Source organism: Mus caroli, chromosome 3 (assembly GCF_900094665.2).
Source record: "Mus caroli chromosome 3, CAROLI_EIJ_v1.1, whole genome shotgun sequence".
Classification (NCBI taxonomy): Eukaryota; Metazoa; Chordata; class Mammalia; order Rodentia; family Muridae; genus Mus; species Mus caroli.
Window position 1 is genome coordinate 136,921,834 of NC_034572.1, and position 16,089 is coordinate 136,937,922.

Below are 16,089 nucleotides of genomic sequence, written 5' to 3' on the forward strand. Positions count from 1 at the left end.
CCACAGAGAGGCAAATGTTTAGCAATATGGATAGACAGTAAACTGCATTTATATATGGATTACACGGACCCACAAAAGATGTATATGCAGCCTGCAAGATAATGTCAGCATTGACTTCCAGCTTCCTGTCTTCAGCATTTCATCCTTTTCTCTTCCCCTTCCCCTGGGAATCTGCAGTTCACAGTGAATAGAAGTGAACTGGTTGGGTCAAAGCAGTGACTACTCTAATGCTCTACTTTCCCTCTGACCGATTCATAACTTTCCCAGCCATCCTCCAACCATGTCAATAACAAGAACTATTTCATTCTTTATTTCTAAAAATAATTCAGCGCTTACTTTCTTACTATAAATATTTATGACCCTTCTAACTTTGTCCTCTGACTTCATGATGAACAATAGTCTACCTAGTGAGAGCAACCTCAGGAAACCTTCCCAAACCTTGATGTCTACAGGGCTAGATTCTGGAAGAGAGCACTCCAAAATCAATGGGCTCAGGAAACAAGATAAAGCTTCCAGGGACATTCAACAACAGTGCTGCCAGCCAGCCTTGTCTGGGGATAATTTGATCAATTGACACATGTGTCCAATGGGTCTCCATTTCACATGTGGAGTGAACATGAGAAAAAAAATGAAAGGGAAAAAGACCAGAGAGCAGTTGTGTTTGTCTGAGTCCACAGTTTCTGTGATTGATTCTAGATGTGGGATTCTTTCTCTTTTGACACAATCAATTACACTGACCAATTTCTTCTAATATGGGATCTGTGCATACATACCTCCACACTGCAGTGTTTGCCAGGAGACTCATTATCATCATCATTGCATATTTATTGAGAACCCACTGGGCACCGAACACTGCACTAGGCCTGTGATCAAGAGAAAACCTATTTCCAGCCAAGTCTCTTTGTTTCTCCCCTGCTCTGGGAGTAATAGCACACCTAAGGAAGTGGAATTCCACACACAATCAAATTTATTATCTGATTTGATCATTATTTTGATTGCTACTTATGATTTATAATGGAGGTCATTATTTTATTACATACTTTCTGTATATAATTAAGTTACTTTAAATAAGGACTTTCATTCTGTGCAAGTTAGTAAGAATAATGCATTTCTGATTTTCCCATCAATGGCTGAAAAGAAATTGAGCCACAAAAAGATATTACACTATGGAAGGTTTTCTCCCTCAAAATTTAGCATACATTGTACATTGAAATCGAAAAATTGATGGCATTTACTATAAGATAAATGTCATTGTTTCAAAAAATTATCAGAGCTGTGCAAGCCCCTTCCAGTCTGAGGATGGCTTGAATTATCTCATCACCTTGAAAGTTTCAAGTTTTAAAGCGTGAACAGTTTTGTTTTTTTAAAGATCACTTTGTTATAGGTGCATGTATATTCTGTGAGACAAAAAAAAAGCCAAATTGATAAAGGAAAGGGGAATAAAAATCTGTATCTTTCAAAATAGAATTTCATAATTTTCACTGTTAGAGCATTGGTTTATGTGTCAGGCAAACTCTGATCTTAAAATATCTTTCTGAGGCATGATTTTCTCCAGAGACAATTTGCTGTCTTGATATCCTCATAAGTGAAACAAGAATAAATATTTTGTTCCACAAAATATTCCTCCATCATTCCCCAGGTCCCTCCGACTTGTCTTTGTGCAAAGGAAGTTGTAGCCATTTTCTTTTTGGATGTATTCAGTCTTGAAGAAAGAACAAACAGGCATTATTTCCTAGAGCCCTAAAATCTGTGTATGCCGGGGCAGGGTTCACATATAAGATCATTTGAACTTAATATCCACTAACTGTGTCAATATATTTTCTAGATTTTGATGACCTTGTCTTACTCTCTGCTGTAATCTTTCCCTTCTTTCCCAGGCCTCTCCTTCCCTCTTTTTCCATAACTAGGCACTCGAGTTATGTGCAGGCTGAAGGAACGTCAATGGTCACAATCTGTTCCTTCTCGCTCTGAGCTAACAAGTGGAGAAGTTTCACTCTCCTGTCCAGGGCCACTTAGCATCTGAGCCAGTTGGGTACATTCTGTGCACACTTCAGACAATGAATCTTCGTGATTGTGCCAGGTCTCCTTGGAAGCCACACTGGATGAATTAGTGAAAAGCACCTCCTCTCTGATCATAAAGAGGAGTAAAAATGAACTTACGCTGTGGGGGCCAGAACATGTTTCTCTCATGAGTCGAGAAGTCATTTTGTTTCCTACTGGCTCCTATTTTTGGTATCTGAATTTTTACTTACTTACATCAAATTAATTCATCCATCATTGTAAACTTGGATATGTTTACATTCTTTGTTAATCCTTAACTCCTGTGCAATGCTTATAAAAACACCCTGACTAATAAGAATACAATCAAGTTCAGAACCATAAGTTATCCACCCGAGGTGTCCATTTTCTTGGGATTCCTCACAGTCCCAAGAAGCTCAGTGTCGTGCAGAATCTTCACCCCCAAACATGGGCATCCACAGTTCCACAAGGAGTTCCTTTCTCTCGGTTAGCCTGAAAGAAACCATGAATGCTAGCTTGTTAATAGAGGTTTTACTTTCAATACCAACTCTACCACATAAAAGAACAGAACACTCTTTTCTCAGGACTTGGACTGCTAACCCTGAGGGTTTAATTGTAGTATTGCAATGAAAAAAACTTTCCTCATGAAAAGTCTCTAACTTGTGGGTTTCTAGGGACAAAATAACTTAAGAATGTAAATAAGCCATGGCCAGCAAAAGTTTACCTTTTTAAGCATTCTGTTTATCTCCCTCCTCCGTCTCTACCTGCTGGAATCATGAGCTAGGACTTCTGTTTCATGAGTTAGAATGCTTGTCTCGAAGTATGATTCTCTTCTGCAGGGAAGTTGCTGCTCTCCTAGAAACCTCTTAGAGTGTGCTGCACCCTAACTCTCCCCAAAGTTCCTATATTTCTAATCCTTTAAGATTAGAGCACTTTCCATTTGTCCACTAAAATTTCATTCATTAGAGATATGAATATTATATGTCGACGTTGGTGACTGTCCAGAAGAAATGGTCTGCAAGCAGTATCCAGGCAGTCCGTTAGTTTTATATGTCCTGATGTTATATTTCTATTCCATATTTAGAATTTCCAATAGAAATAAGTAGTAGATGGTCTCATGCTATTGTAGTTGGAACAGAAATGATTCTTTATAGATCCACATCTTTGAACAGTCGGTCCCCAGTTGGTGCTACAGTTTGGGAAGGATACAGAAACTTTAGGAGTGGATCCTTGTTGGAAGAAGTACAATCATAGGGCTGGGGGCAGGATTTTGGGTTTCTATCTAGGCTCTACTTCCTGTTCTTTTTCTGTTTCCTGTCTGTGGATGAAATGTGGTCAGTCTGCTTCCTTTGTAACAGCCCCATGCTGCCCTTCTTTCCACCGTGGTGGACTGTGCCTCCCCTAGAACTACAAGCCAAAATAAAATTTCAGTGAGGTGATTTTGGTCTTGTGACAGCAATGAAAATTAAACAAGAACACCCACAAGACATATCCACTATGATCTACTAGAATATTATAATGACGCTATCATTTCATGAACTTTTAGCTCCGTAAATGCCTCCACAGAAAGACACACTCACATGTACCTAGACCTCATTTCCTATCATTTCCAAATTAGAATGTGGCTAAAAACTAAGGACTGGTAGGGGAACTTGTTGGCCAAATAATTTCTAGGTAACTTGATTACTCTTTCACCCATTCACATCTTCAACATAAAGAATTGAACACTGAAAGCTGTTTAGTGGATGCGAAGACACCAGACTCCAGGTACACGTAAACCTATCAAATTGATATCAGAGGACTGAAAAGACTAAAGGCTTGCTAGCTAGACAGATCCAGGCTTTAGACTTTGCCCCTATTGCTTGAGTATTGCTCTCTTTAATATGTGATGTGTTGTTGTTGTTGTTGTTATAATAGAAAATGTGAAAATACCCAATCTGCCGAATTAGACTTTGTTCCAGAAAGATTATTCAACTTGTGAAAAGTACTAAGCAAAGAACTTAGTACGTTTTCCCAGTACCGAAAGTGCCTCATTTCTAGAACTCTAACTGTTGTTATACAAAGTGCATATATTGCCAATTATGCCACGACTCACTCTCCTCTGTCCCAACTCTCCTAATATCCAGGAGGGACCCAATTTGTACAACACTTGAGCTGTCTCACTGATTCTCCATCAGGAGTGAACAGCATATCAGACTTCCTGCTGGAGTCACTGTTTCAGCACCGAGGACTGAGTTGGGAGCTGTGGACGGGACAGTAGGACCCATTTTGCTTTGGTGGAATCAATGGAAACAGAAAGTACTGAAGCTTCCAGTTCAAGTTAAAAAGAGACATAGTTGCTCTGACTCCCGAGAACTGGTATTAACCTGTTCCTTGAACTCCTGAGAAACTCAAGATTGTAGAGTCTAGAATAACCAATCCAGTACCAGGAATGTCCAAACTTTTGACATTGTCAAATGATATTTTTGTCTATAAAAGTGTTGTGTGCCATTCATAGCCATCCTGGCGTCTAAAGAGTATACATACCTACCAGAGCCTTCCCCATCCTTGGTCACAGACAGCAGATACTACTCTTAATGATATGGAACATTTATGATATAACAGAAAGCAGCTCCCCATTAAACATCTGTTGAATATTCGCAAGAAGTCATTAAGGAATTAAAGTTATGTTAAAGATGCAACAATGTGAAGAACTGAAGAATGTACTTATAAAACAATGGCCATTTTATAAAGAAACTTTAAAGCATGACATTTTAATGAGAAAGGCTAAAAACACATGCAGTTTTGTTCTGGTTTTTTTTTTGTTGTTGTTGTTGTTCTTTGTCTCTGAATTACAGACTACAGCATGAACTGATAAATAATGTCCTTTTCCTAAGCTGAGCACAGGCTGGAAGAAATAGGTAGCTGAAGTTTGTAAGTTCTAAATTTTGAAAAGGAAAGCTTAAAGGTAAATGAATTAAGAAAGCTTTCCTGGTTTGACGGGACACACCTACCTCCTCCAGCCTTCACAAACCTTTCTGTGAAAATGGACGCAGAGCTCAAGGATTTCCTAGGTGCCCATTTCTCTATTGTTTGCTGACTAGAGGTGAATGACTGGTAGGTGCACACACAATAAGCTATGTGAACTGTGTAATTCTAAAAGTGATGGTGGCTCATGGCCAAACTCAGAGCTTGCTTCTAGTTCTATTCTTTGAGAAGAGCAGAGAAGTTTTATGGAGAAATAGAAGGGGGGTTTTAGTTTAATTTATTTTTATGATAAATATCAGGAAACCACAGTTTAAAAGTATAGATTTTTCAACTCGATGCTCCTAACGCAAAGAGTCATTTAAGAGGAGATTAAAATGAACATTTCCTAACAATGAAGTCATTATTGTAATGAAACCTGATCAACTTTCCTGAATAATTTTGGATTTTTTTTTTAACAACATATTTCAAGTCAGGAAAAAAAAAAAGAAAAGACCATACGTTTGGCAGAAATGAAAAATGGTTACTATGGCAGCTTGATTTGGACATGGAAAACCTGTTTCAAGCTATTCATAAACCCAACTCTTGCAAACTATTTATTATGCACAATAAATTATGTGAAACTTATAATGGAAAAAGATGAGAGCGACTTGTTTTAGAACTCAGGAGGTAATGAAAGCTATTTGAGGAGGATGGACTGAATAGAATGTGGGTCCTGGCGTTCCTGATGAACCTGGGTAATTTGTAATCCCCTCTGAGAAGGCCCACAAACTCTTCACTAGCACAATGCAAAAAAGCATAAAAAGTCGAATTTTCCCTAGCCACATAAAGTACGCCATTTCCACAATTCAGACACAAGCCCTTCAACCTCTGTTCTTCGTGATTTGGTGGACATTTCTGGTCACAAACCCAGGACAAAAACAAACAAACAAACAAAAACAAAAAACAGCCCGCCAAACAAAAACAAAGCAACCTAACCAAACGAACCAAGCAAACAAACCAGAGAAATTATAGGAGGGAGGGAGCTAATTCCTGACAATTCTCCCGTTCTGAGACACTTATTTTACATGCTTTAGCACAATTCTATAAGAAGCTACATTTTTAGTGGGACATCTCTGTTTTATGAATCCCCAGATAATAGCAAGTAAGGTGGTCGAATAAAGTGACAAAAATGTTAGGTATTGTTGTACATGAATGACAAAGACAGAGACTTGATTTTTTATCTCCCAGATACAAAATGTTGCTGGTAACAAAATATATTATTACCCAGGAAGAAGTACTAGAAACGACCTACAGCCAGTTTCCCACTAATCTGATGTGGGCGATGAGTCCCAAGTCTATGGGTACAAAAGGTTACCATTTCGGTACATTGTAACAATTTTGTACCATTGTGTGATGGTACAAAAGGCTCTAAGTGGGAATAGGGGCACAGGATCCATTAACGTGCTTAAGAAAGCATGAGCATGAAGACGGGTGGTTCATAAAATTTAAATAATTTGGAAAAGAAGTAAGGACTAGGGGCACAAAGGTGCTTATGTCAGGACCCAGTGGGCGGGATACTACGTGTTAACGAGAATAAGGATTAGTATGGTTAAAGTAGTCCCCTATAAAAATAAAACACAGTAAAGAACTCAACCTGTGTTCAGAATTCTACTCAAGAATGTGGGTGGCAGGAGAAAGTAAACCCTATAGGAAAGTTACAAAGGCTCCAAAGTAGTGCAAACAAATTCTCTCCTTATAGTTAGATGAAATGGAGCCTGGTAGCCTGGCTGTAATCTCCATCCAGCATTTCCAAACTGTCTACCACAGTGCCCTCATTTCTCCATAGGCGAGGGGACTGTGGACAACAACCATCCTCAGGACAGTTATCTCCATGACTTGGTGAGTCACAGGATGCCTACCCCAGAGTGAGCTCTTTTCATCCCTGGGTACTAAATAAAATGGTTTTCAATCATTTGTCCAATTTTTAATGCTCTAAAATGTCTTTCATCAAGGTAAATTTAGAATTGTCTTCCTTATTATATGTCATCTTATGTTCTAATTTTAATTTTTACCAGCTACAGAATAAACTGTATTTAATTAAGATATAAAATGCAATTAACTTTGACACAAGTATTCCACTATAAAATCATGACCAAGTCAAGATAGTAGAAACATACAACAGTCGAGACAGTTTCCTTCTGCCACACCATAATCTTACATATCCATCTCTGCCCACACTCCTGTCCCCAGAAGTCATCTATATTTTCCTTATTATGAGTTTTATCGCATCTTTACTTTTTAATGTAATTATGATTATACAATACATTTTCTTATAAGAATAACATGGATTCTTCTCTCTGTCTCTCCTCCCTCTTTCCACCTGTCCCTCCCCCTTTCCTTACTGCTTGTATTGGCATAGCACAATTTGTGGATTTTGCTCACCTATTGATGGACATATAGATTAAGTGTAGGTTTGGACTATGATTAGGGAGACCACCATGAATATTTATATGTGTTCTATAGATAAATAAAGGCGCACTGCTTTCCTTTCCTGTGGCTAGATTTACAGAAATAGAATGCCACCCGCCAAGCGTCACGGAGAGCACTCCATTCCCTCACATTCCACAAAAGGCTTGCTCTGATTTGGTACATTTTATGGAGTACTTAGATTATATCAGGTTATCACTTTTCCTTTTAATTATCTTAACAATCAATAATCTTCAATGTGTCATCCCACACTTGTTTGTCAGCCATGATCTTTATTTACATTATCTACATATTTTCTGCACATGCATGACTGGGTTGCTTGTTTTCTTAATATTGAGTCTGTTATTATTATTATTGTTTTCAAGTCTGTGCAATATTATACTTTACTCTTTTGAAGTGCCTGTCAAACAATTTCTAACATACATCCAACTTCTCAATTATTTTCTTCCACATACTGCACTTTTCAAATGTTTTAAAGTCTTTGTTTAAACACACAAAAATTATTATTATTTCCCTTTACTTTTCCCTAAAACTTGCACAGATTTGGTTTTTATGTTTATCTATGTTTTGAGCTAGGGGCATATGTTAAAGTTTATTTATTAACAGCACTAAGTTCTATTAGGTAAAGTGACTCTCCTAGTTAATCATTTTTGCATTTGAGTCAAAATTAATTGGTCATATATGGGTGGAACTGTTTCTAAATTATCTTTCCATTCATTCAATAAGTTTGTCTATCTTTCTATGCTTACCATACTAGTTGTATTTATAATAATGACTTGATTATTATAACAAAATCTTAAAGTCAGTTAGAATAACTTCTCCAGACTTACTCATTTGAAAGTTTCTTAGGATTTTCTAGGCTCATTGCATTTTATCAATTTTGACATTAAAAATTCTCCTGAATTCCATTTCAGATTTTATTATATCTCCAGGTAAGTTTGAGAATAATTATTAGTGAAATATCTTAACTTATATTGAAGAACCACATTTCTTCATTTATTTATGTCATATTCCGACGTGTTTTCAATGTGCAATTATTGTGTTTGTTCTGTTGTTTGAGACAGTAGTTCACTCTGTAGTCTAGGCTGGCCTTGAACTCCTATCAGTCCCTCTTTCTCAAGCTCCTGGGTGCTGGGATTGCAGGTGTGAGACATTACACCTAGCACTAATTTTTTTTAATATATATAGTATATTGTTATAAGGGTGTTTTATAGTTTGCTTAACTTTATAGTTTCTTTATTAGCATTTCAGCTGTTTGGTTTCAGTAAAAAACATCCTGGTTTTGTTTATTGATTATCTATCTTTCAGTCTTCCTAATATTTTGCTATGTGCGATTTTGCATGTAAGGCAATGATTGTATATATAAAAAGAATATTTTATTGTTTTCTACCATTTTTCTTCTATTATTTTGCCATGCAGATTTTCAACACAATTTTGGAGAAAATAGTGAGCACAATTATTTTCATTATTCCTGGTTCTATGGGTAAAGTGTTCAGAATGCTTCTATCATATCTAGACTTCTCATGGATGGCATTTAGCATGGTGAGTAAATTTGCTGTCTAGTTCTAATTTGCTGAGATGTATTTCTATAAAATGATCATAAATATATCCAATGATTTGTTTTTATTTATTAAAATTATTACATGCTTTTTCCTTTTAGTCTATTAATATAATGAATTTCTTTATATCCTTCGCCTAAATTCCAGTTAGTTTGGGTGTCCTAGCTCTTTATTATTTGATTAAAATTTCTCATGATTTTAATTGTATCTGTGCTTATTATGTATTTTTATGATATATTAGGTATTGTATTTTTAGTATATGCTATTAATACTGGAATAGTGGTGGCTTCACCTGTGATAACAGAATGACCATTTTCACTCAAACTGAGTTAACAGTTGGTAGACAGCTTTGAAACTACACACAATTTCTTTTGTACAGGGAGATGTTTGTGTTCTTTTCTTTTCTTTTCTTTTCTTTTCTTTTCTTTTGGTTTTTTTTTTTTTTGTTTTGCTTTGTTTTGGTTTGGTTTGGTTTTTGGTTTTTGAGACAGAGTTTCTCTGTGTAGCCCTGGCTATCCTGGAACTCACTTTGTAGACCAGGCTGGCCTCGAACTCAGAAATCTGCCTGCCTCTGCCTTCCAAGTGCTGGGATTAAAGGTGAGAGCCACCACGCCTGGCTGTGTTCTATACTTCTTACTGAGTAGATTTTCATACTTTATGACTTGGAAAAGAAACGTTGCTTCCACAATTTTCCTGTCTGCATTTGTGGAGTCTGTAGTGATGTCTCTTCTCTTATGATATCAGTAATTTGTACTTACATCTCTATCAATTTTAGTAAAATTGTTCAAGAAAGCAGGTTTGGTTTCTTTGGTTTTTCTCTAACAAACTTTTTTATTGAAATGTTTTGCTGTTATCAAACATCTCATTTGTTTTACTTACTTTCTTTTAATGTGTTTTCTTCCTCATTTCTCAAGCTAAGAACTTTTATTTAGATCTAATTTGTTTCCTCAATTTTAAGTTTGTTTGAATTTCAACTTTGAATTTCTTTTGGTATGAGAAAAGTCTATGTTTATCTGACCATTTGTGTGGTAATTAAGACAGGTAGACTTCAAATTACAGTGTGTTTAAATTTTTCATGTTAAGTCTCCCAGCCATCCCAGCCATCCCAGCCATATTCCCTAAAGCCCCTTGCTCTTACCACCAGCCGACTGACATTGTGCTCTGGTCCAGCACTGGGACTCCTTGCTGTTCCTTGAACATGGCAATTTGCTACTTTCTTCTATTGTTTTTCATAGAAGATTATTCTGGAGACACTAACTCTGCTAAGGCCTCTCCTTTAAGCCTTTCTTCAAATGTCAGCTTTTCCATGGGGCCTCCATTGATCATTATATTTAAAATTGAAAGATTTCCCTGGATCCCTGCATTTATTTATATTCCTCCCTGCTTTCCTTTCTCTAGAGGATGTATAAAAATAATGCATTATCTATTTTCTGCTTTGTGTGCTTTCTCTTTTAGTTACTCTAACAAAGGGGAAGAGGCATGTAAAAAGGGTTTCTGTGTTTGATTAGTTCATTGTCTTTTTTTTTTTTTTTTTGCTATTTTTCAACTGGAAACTACAAACATAATTAGTAGGAGTTAAGTACTTGTAATTATAAGCTCTTTATTTTTTAATAATGTTCATTTTTCTAGTCTTTCTTGTTTTGGTGTTAGCTTGATTTTTTTCTGTGTATGACTGGTGCACATACATGAATGTAAAGGTTTGTCCTCCTAAGAATCAGCAGGCCAGAGCAAGCCATTGGGTGTCTTCTGCTGTCCCTCCCTAACTTTTTGATTTGATTCAGCCCTCCCTAACTTTTTAATTTGATTCAGGGACTCCCACTGACCTGAGGATGCACCACTTTGGCTAGGTTGGATGAATGATAGGATTTTGGAATCTGCCCCTCTGTCCCTCAGCCATTCCTTTTGTCTTTTGAGACAGGGTCTTGCTATGTACCTCGTGCAGGCCCTAAACTTCAAATCCTTCTGCCTATGTTGGGAATCTGGATGTAATTCATCACACTCATGTTTTTTGTGATCTTTAAAAATCAATTTCATAGTGGCTACCCCCCAGTTCAATGGGAGGGGAAGCCCTTGGTCCTATGGAGGCTCCATGCCCCAGCGTCTGGGCATGCTAGGGCAGTGAGGCCAGGTGGGAGTGGTTGACTGTGTGGGGGACCACCCTCATAGAAGCAGAGGGGAGAAGGGGGAGGTGGGGATTTGCCGAGGGGAAACTGGGAAGGGGGAAAACATTTGAAATGTAAATAAATAAAATAACCAATAAAAATCAAGTTTATAACCGAATGTTTAAATGTTATGATGTGTTTTCCACATTTTGCCTGTTTCAAAAACCTAAGGCACACGTCTCCTCAACATCCTGTCCTCTCATCTCTATTTTCTGGAGACAAGACTCTCTCAGCGGGGAGACAAGAAGGAACCAGTGAGTATAGGTTCCCAACAACACCATCACAATATCTATATGGAACCAAACAGAACATGTAGAGTCTCATCTGCTAAATACTGAATTGATTGATTTTGAACACAGTGATATCGGCTCCACTGCCCGTTTTCTAGCAGCTGAACACGGGAGTTCCATCAGGAAGCAATGTTTCCATAATTGCAAGCACATTGTAGAAGATGGGAAGTAACAGTTGGTTTATTTTTCACCATGAGTGTGAGCCATCACTTAATGCTCATTACAGCTCTTCCAGGTGGATTACTATGCTCATCTTAGAAATGGAGAGGGCTGGAGAGTTAATAGGCCTCCCAGCCAACAGCGTAGATTTGAACACAGCTTTTTCCTCCTCCCAAGCCTACCTCTCCACACCTGTGTGGAGCTGCATCACTGTCAGTGGCAAAAGTGGTGTTGGTTATTACAGCAGTCAGGAAGAATACAAGCAAGGCACATGTATTCAGACAGAACGAAAGGACCACAGACAATTCTGCACACCACAATTGGTATCGCAGGCATCATTTCTGGATAGCACAGCATAGTCATTAATGTTCATAATGATAAAACCAAGTCATCAAAAAAAGATTAATTACATTCCATCCATTCTGTTTAAGAAGGCAGAGAAGTGTGAAATCCATTTTAGAAAGATTTCCATCAAAAATGATTAAAATTTTCAACTATCCAGAATGATTCATTCCCTGGGGTTTCTACATAGCCAGATATGTAAATGAAAAACACAAATATTTGCTGCACATTTCTTGAAAGTAAAATAAAACAGCATACACACACACACACACACACACACACACACACAAGGAACCAAATGATTTAACTGTGTTGAGGATGAGATATTCCTATAGAGCTTACTAGAGTGTAAACATACATAAACTAGTACGCTTTTATTTTTCTAAATAGCTTCTATGTGTCTTTACTGGTCAGCTGTCCATTTGAATGGCTATTGCTCCTGCCAGGGAGACTAATTATTTTGATAATTTTATTATGAAGTCTTTTAAAGAGAGATTGATGCACTCCTCACATTTTGAGCACACAGGTGACTGCATCTTAACAGATTCTTTAAAAAAAAAACTACCTTTAGTGATAAAATCAATAAATGAATACTTCTCATCATCAGTGAAGTTGTTATTATGTGGTAAAAGAATTCCTTCTGACCATATATAGGAAAAGGATTAAATAGCATTAAAATATGGCAAATCTGATTGACAGGATGATATATATTTATTTCAAATCACAATCTGTCAAGTGCTGACACAGATATTTATTTACCTCAAAATTCTCCTTTCTTAGAAAATTTTTGGCTTTTGATAGCACTCAATATGTATTGAATGAATGAATGAATGAATGACCCAACATTAATGATCAAGTGGTAAAACTGATTTCTTCCATAATGAAATGATTAATATGATAGAATTTGTTAGCAGTAATATGTGCGCAAGTGAATCTAGCAATATCTGAAAAGCTATGTGTCAAGTTATTACATGTAGTCACACAGGTAAATCTCTCACCTTTCCCTTTTATATGACACTTAAATGGCTGCAGCACATCCATATTACATTCATAATTAAAACAATTTATGCTGTATTATAAAAATATTTTGCTACTCTTGACAAAATATAAGTTGTATTTGGTACGGTAATAAAAAGTATGATATCTGTTACCTATAATGTAGAATGTTTACTATGATGGATGGTCAAACCAGTTATTTAAGAAGGCAGACCTGAGTCTGGGGAGACAGCTCAGTTAGTAAAGTGCTTTGTGAATAAACATGAGAACTGACTTCAAGTCCGTTGGAAAGCTGGATGTGGTTATAATAATCTGTAATGCCAGCACAAGATAGAAGATGAAGGCAGGTGAATCTTGGAAATGCACAGGTCAGCTAGCCTACTATCTGCAGTAGCAAACACGAGACCCTGTCTCAAACAAGATAGAAGACAAGGACAGACATCAAAGTTGTCCTGTGACTTCCATACTCATACCATGGCACAAGCTTGCTACTTCCACACACATTATATACACACAAGCACATATCATGCAGCATACAAATGAACACACACAAGGAATTCTTAATGGGCCACACAAGAGTGAAGATGCATTAAAAAAAAAACCCCACAAAATGAGAAATCAAAATTTTTCACCAAGCAGAGAGTAGTGCTTAGTAGAACTGTAAGTAACTGTTTAGAGATGGATTTGGGCTTTCCTTTTGGAGTTATTAAAGTATTTGGATCTAAACACAAGTAGTGGTTACACAGTATTAGTATTGCTATCCCATTGTTCAGTAGGGAATGATGAAGTTCTTGTCATATAAATTCTATATCAGAATGACAAAACACCAATGTCTATTCATCAAATAAAAGTAAAGCAACATGCGTAAGGTGTCTGAAAGTTACTCAGTCCAAACATGGGGAACATCCTAAGTGTGATTCATTCCCCAAAGAAAGAAGGATGGAGAAGTGGTAACGTCAGTGGGTACCCTCTAATAATAAAAACAAACAAACAAATAGTAAACGAAAAACCACACCTTAGCATCCATTATAATTCACAAACCTTGATAATGGTTACTTTTTGCTGCTGTGGTAAACCACCATGAACAAAAGTATGCTTTGGAAGAATTTATCTGGGCTTACAGATCACAGGAAGAGTCCACAATTACAGGGAGAGGAGGAGCAGGCATCACCAGACAGCTCAGTATGGGGACCACAAACATGAAGGACAGAGAGTGAAATGAAGTGAGACCATACCCTCCCCAAGCTGCCCCCAGTGTCTTACCTCCTCCAACAAGGCCCCACCCCCTAAAGTTTCCATAACCTTCCCAAACATTGCCAGCAGGTGGGGGATCACATTTTCAAACACAGAAGTAGAGAACCTTTCTTATTCATACCACTGTACCTCTAAATGACATTGCTTCTCAAAGCAAGGTCATAAAAGACAAAGAGCCAAATCATAATTCAGAGAGGGTGAACCATTCTCAGCCAACTAAACCATATGCTTCTCTGCTAGGAACACAGCTTGTTCATCCTTGTACCCCTCAGACACCATGGTAATCACTTTGACAGCCCTAACACTCTGCAGTGTCCTGTCATAGGAAGTAAAGGCTGTTGGATGAATGGTATTAAACAAAAGGACTAATGTTGGGATAGAAGAGCTCATAGGTTAAAACTGATATCGACCTGTAGAGGACTAAACTCCATAGCTCATATTGTCCCCAAACCAAAGTGGGTTACAGTCTAAGAATGGTACATTCTTTCTCTCTGACCTCCACACCTGTACGTTTGGCCAGTGTCTCCTTGCACATGTATGTGCGCATCACATATAAAAATACACTTAACTGCCTTCTACATACCCAGACTTCCAAGAATAGGTAAACTCATGAAAACCAGATAGTCATTGACTTCACATTCAGTTCTGCCTGTTCTGGAAAGACCTAGAAATCTGATATTGGGAGGTTCTCAGGTTTGTTGATGTAGGTGGTCTGTGTGACTGCACTCCTCAAATCTCAACACTGCCCCTGTCCACTCCCTTGATGAGAGCTGTCTTCCCATAAATGGAATGTCTTTCTCTCATAAATGGAACCTCAGGATTGGGGATACACATCATTGTTATACCCAACGAAATATGAGGGTAGACCTTGAGTGATTTGGGTCTATTTTCATTCTGTGCAAGTAGAACTTTAAAACAACCAAAACTATCCAGAAAATAAAAATGTCTCCTGGTGCTGGGAGATTTGGAAACATAGTTGAAGGGCATATTTCAGTAAGTTATAATAAACTCTGTTACACAAGAGGGATTTCAATCGTTTGCTTCTTAGGGATCTTTCCAAGTCAGATTCTCTAATTCTATGATAAAAACAGGTTGAGCAGGCAGAGGAAGCAGATGATGTGTGCATATATAACTACTTAGAAAAATGTAGATCTCTATAAAAATCTGAGGTGTTATTTATATTACTCATGATTCAGGGGTAGTATCTAACACCATTTTTTGAAATTTCCTGGAATTCATTTGTACTTTAATAAAAATATTTAATGAAAATATGTCAATTTTAAATTTAAACTTTAAAAGATATAATGGGTATGATGTTTGAGAACCAAATTTTTTCTTTACTTTTAATATTTTTTTCTGATTTATTTCTTCATTTTTCCTTTTCTGATTTAAAATAAGTGGAGAGTTTTGTGATAGGCTTTTCATAAAATTCAGAAACATTTAGAAAGAAAATAATACAATATCACAAATTATTCTGCAACTGAGAAACTGATAATAGTATTTGGGGATACTCCCCCCCCCAATTCCCTTCAAAATACACACACACAAATTTCATGGTGATGCTTTGACTGTTATTTTGCATTTCTTTTAAATATATATCATTAACAGAATACTATGTTATTAAATAAAACATGAATTAATACCAAATTAAGTGGCCTTAGATCAAGTTCAACATTGACCTGAAGGGATGCAAATTCAGGAGCTTATATTATTAGCACCTTCATATTGAAGCACAAAAGAGAATCAAACAAAAGACATTTTAAAACTTTAGTTTCCTCTCTTTGGATAATCTTATTATTTCTACTTTTATTAGTCTAATACATATGCTGTAGTCGCATATGGGTATAATCCAACTGGAACGTGTTGGGAGCTTTC

General features: G+C 37.0%; 1 long non-coding RNA gene across 1 annotated transcript in view; it reads right to left on the reverse strand.

Annotated features, from left to right (window-relative positions):
- Positions 1–1,405: 1,405 nt before the first annotated feature.
- Positions 1,406–16,089, reverse strand: part of LOC110291991 — a 70,319-nt gene continuing 55,635 nt past the window's right edge. The window contains exon 3 of the long non-coding RNA XR_002377630.2: positions 1,406–2,511. This is a non-coding gene — a long non-coding RNA (uncharacterized LOC110291991). The remainder of the gene's footprint in view (positions 2,512–16,089) is intronic.